Source organism: Triticum aestivum, chromosome 1D (genome assembly GCF_018294505.1).
Source record: "Triticum aestivum cultivar Chinese Spring chromosome 1D, IWGSC CS RefSeq v2.1, whole genome shotgun sequence".
Taxonomy (NCBI): domain Eukaryota; kingdom Viridiplantae; phylum Streptophyta; class Magnoliopsida; order Poales; family Poaceae; genus Triticum; species Triticum aestivum.
The window spans coordinates 198879546-198884328 of record NC_057796.1 but is presented as its reverse complement, the minus strand read 5'-3'; positions in this window follow the sequence as shown (position 1 = coordinate 198884328).

Below are 4783 nucleotides of genomic sequence, written 5' to 3'. Positions count from 1 at the left end.
TATGCCTCCTGTCTCAGATCTGGAAGCAAAAGGGATTGTTTCTAGAATCGGGTCCTTTCTCGAGGAAAAGTTTCTCTCGAAAGAATTGAGTGGGAGGATGGGGGAGACTTGATGAGGTCATTGAACCGTCACTTCAATGGAAAACTTGGATTAAGGTACTTGAACATTGAGCATCAAGATCTATAAGGATAGATCAAAAACGCTTAGTAGTACTTTCAAATGAATACATACCGTGACAAGATGTTGAAGGAGTTCAAAATAGATCAGCAAAGAAGGAGTTCTTGGCTGTGTTACAAGGTGTGAGTATTGAGTAAGACTCAAGACCTGACCACGGCAGAAGAGAGAGCATGGACGAAGGTCGTCCCCTATGCTTTAGATGTAGGCTCTACAGTATGCTATGCTGTGTACCGCACCTGAAGTGTGCCTTGCCATGAATTAGTCAAGGGGTACAAGAGTGATCCAGGAATGGATCACAAGACAGCGGTCAAACTTATCCTTATTAATTAGTGGACTAAGGAATTTTCTCGATTATGGAGGTGGTAAAAGAGTTCGTCGTAAGGGGTTACGTCGATTCAAACTTTGACACTAATCCGGATGACTCTGAGTAGTAAACCGGATTCGTATAGTAGAGCAGTTATTTGGAATAGCTCCAAGTAGCATGTGGTAGCTGCATCTACAAGATGACATAGAGATTTGCAAAGCACACACGGATCTGGAAGGTTCAGACCCGTTGACTAAAAACCTCTCTCACAAGCGAGATATGAACAAACCCCATGGGTGTTGGATTCATTACAATCACATAGTGATGTGAACTAGATTATTGACACTAGTGCAAGTGGGAGACTGTTGGAAATATGCCCTAGAGGCAATAATAAAATGGTTATTATTCTATTTCCTTGTTCATGATAATTGTCTATTGTTCATGCTATAATTGTATTAACTAGAAACCGTAATACATGTGTGAATACATAGACCACAACATGTCCCTAGTAAGCCTCTAGTTGACTAGCTCGTTGATCAATAGATGGTTATGGTTTCCTGACCATGGACATTGGATGTCATTGATAACGGGATCACATCATTAGGAGAATGATGTGATGGACAAGACCCAATCCTAAGCATAGCACAAGATCGTGTAGTTCGTCTGCTAGAGCTTTTCTAATGTCAAGTATCACTTCCTTAGACCATGAGATTGTGTAACTCCCGGATACCGTAGGAATGCTTTGGGTGTGCCAAACGTCACAACGTAACTGGGTGGCTATAAAGGTGCACTACGGGTATCTCCAAAAGTGTCTGTTGGGTTGGCATGAATCGAGACTGGGATTTGTCACTCCGTATGACGGAGAGGTATCTCTGGGCCCACTCGGTAATGCATCATCATAATGAGCTCAATGTGACTAAGTAGTTAGTCACAGGATCATGCATTACGGAACGAGTAAAGTGACTTGCCGGTAACGAGATTAAACGAGGTATTGGGATACCGGCGATCGAATCTCGGGCAAGTAACATACCGATTGACAAAGGGAATTGTATACGGGATTGATTAAATCCCCGACATCGTGGTTCATCCAATGAGATCATCGTGGAACATGTGGGAGCCAACATGGGTATCCAGATCCCGCTGTTGGTTATTGGCCGGAGAACGTCTCGGTCATGTCTACATGGTTCCCGAACCCGTAGGGTCTACACACTTAAGGTTCGATGACGCTAGGGTTATAGGGAATAGATGTACGTGGTTACCGAATGTTGTTCGGAGTCCCGGATGAGATCCCGGACGTCACGAGGAGTTCCGGAATGGTCCGGAGGTAAAGAATAATATATAGGAAGTGAGGTTTTGGCCACCGAAAGAGTTTCGGGCGTCACCGGTAATGTACCGGGACCACCGGAGGGTTCCGGGGGTCTACCGGGAGGGGCCACCAACCCCGGAGGCCTGCGTGGGCCAAGTGTGGGAAGGGACCAGCCCCTAGGTGGGTTGGTGCGCTTCCCACAAGAGGCCCAAGGCGCAGGGAAGGGGGGAAGGGGGAAAACCCTAGGCGCAGATGGGCCTAAGGCCCACCCTAGGGCTTGCCCCCCTCTCTCCCCCTCTTGGCCGCCCCTCCATCCAATCTAGGGCTGGCCGCCACCCCTAGGGTGGGAACCCTAGAGGGGGCGCACCCTCCTCCCCTCCTCCTATAAATAGTGGGGGTTTTGGGGCTGTAGATGACACGAGTCTCCCTCTCTCTTGGCGCAGCCCTACCCCTCTCCCTCCTCGTCTCTCGCAGTGCTTGGCGAAGCCCTACTAGAGTGCCACGCTCCTCCACCATCACCACGCCGTTGTGCTGCTGCTGGACGGAGTCTTCCCCAACCTCTCCCTCTCCCTTGCTGGATCAAGGCGCGGGAGACGTCACCGGGCTACATGTGTGTTGAACGCGGAGGCACCGTTGTTCGGTGCTTAGATCGGATTTGGCCGCGATCTGAATCGCTTCGTGTACGACTCCACCGACCGCGTTCTTGCAACGCTTCCGCATCGCGATCTTCAAGGGTATGAAGATGCACTCCCCTCTCTCTCGTTGCTAGTTAATCCATAGATTGATCTTGGTGATGCGTAGAATATTTTGAATTTCTGCTACGTTCCCCAACAGGCTGAGGTCGAGGGTTCGGGCGTCGCGAGGATGAAGATGAAGCGAAGAGGCATGAGGGGGAAGCTGGAAAGACCCCCTGGCGGATGCAAAAATCGAGGAACCGGATTTCTGGATAAGGTAATGTTGTCGCCTCGATTGTCGGAGACTCGTTAATGACAGGTGACGTCATGGCGGTTTACCAAGATCCTAGAAGATGATGTCATGGTGGTTTACAAGATTGTGTGAAGATGTTGAAGAAGAAATTTTCTCAAGTATTGAGGATTGACATGGACCGGTTCAAATCAATCTGGGGCCTAATGTTGGGGATATTACCACTGGGCATAAACCGGCCAGGAGAGGCCGGGTTAACTTCATAAGTAGTTCATCTGTATCTGAAGCCCATGAAGACAGACGGTGACGCTCCATGAAGGCCCAGGGCCCAAAGCCGATTTAAGGCGTGTAGAGACAAACCGGCATTGAGATGTAAACTTGTGTTGTAAGATATACGTAGCAGAGACCGAGTCGTACACGATTATGAGCCGGCCTCGGAGTCTATAAACCGACGGGCGTCAACCCATGTATATAAGGGGACGACCCGGCGGCGGTTCAAGGACAACAAACAACAACTCGAGACTCAGGCAAAGCGTATTCGCTCCCTGGTCATCGAAACCCCATCAATTCCATCACAACTAGACGTAGGCTTTTACCTTCATCGAAGGGGCCGAACTAGTATAAAACTCTCTTGCGTCCCTTATCCGCTTTAACCCCTTCAAGCTAACCCGTAGTGATGGCTCCACGACTAAGTCCTTTCTCTAGGACATCTGCCGTGACAAAACCATGACATAGTGTGTGCAAAAAGGTTGCAGGACACAACAAGCTCACCTATCCAACACTTTTAGAAAGAAACAATGCCGAGGAGGTCAAGCAACCCAAAGTTCAAAAACAGCAGCCCAAAGTTATAAAACAAAAGAAGGGACCACACCCATAGAAAGCAAGCAGCAGACTTTGTAGCATATGCAAGGAGTATGAACCACATAAAGCAAGAACATGCCCGAAGCACGCAGATGCTGAAAAGACAAGCAAAAAGCTAGGGAAGAAACGGAAAGCAAAACCTAGAGCCAGCAACAAGAAAGTGGTGGAAGATGAAGAGGAAGATGAAGATGAAGACACCGTCGAAGAAGAGGAAGACGAAGAGGAAGTGGAAGTGGAATGCGAGGAGGAAGAGGAAGAGGATGATGAAGAGGAAGAGGACGATGAAGAGGAAGATAAAGAGGAAGATGAAGAGGAAGAGGTACATGTCAAGCAAAAACCACTACAACCAAAGCCTAGGAGGAGCGCAAGGCTGGTGAACAGTTAGACTAGGTCAATTAAACAAAGCAAACTTATGTCATGTCAATGTGCAGAATATTATTCCACTTTTGAAATAGTATTTTAGGAGAAGCTTACTTGAACTTTTATTGCTAAAGTTTCAAAGAAATTATGTAGTAGAGGTTCAAGAAGCTTACTCCAGAAGTACTAGTATAGTATAAGAGGAGGTGCTGGTGATGTAAGGTATGAAAGAGCAAGCAGTAATAAAATGAAAAATATACACTGTCAAGTTCAAGTAATATTACTGCAGAAGTCCTGCTATATTATGGCAGGAAGTGCTCTTCTGGTGATGTATTGCATGAAAGAGCAAGCAGTAATAAAATGGAAAAAATACACTATGAAGTTCAAGTAACATTACAGTAGAAGTCCTGCTATATTATGAGAGGAAGTGCTGCGCTGGTGTTGTATTCCATGCAAAGTGCAAGCAAGAATAAAAATGAAAAATATAAACTATGAAGTTCAAGTAACATTACAGTGGAAGTTCTAGTATATTATGGCAGGAGGTTCTGGTGTTGTATTCCATAAAAGAGCAACCAGCAAATAATTATACAATTTGAAGTTCAGGTCAGCTTACAGAAGAAGTTCTGGTATATAAAATCGATGTAGGGAAAAAATATGCTTAAAAAAATAAAGTTTTGCCGTATGAACTAAGGTTAGCGCTCAGATATGAAGTTCTTTTTGGATACGTGCAGAAGTTCATGTCCAATGCCGACAAAACATAAAGAAAATTTAAGGAGTGTATGAGAATATTTTTGCGCATAGTTATAGTTGAAATCCATTCGCAGTTGAAAAATCACAAAAAAAACAAATATAGA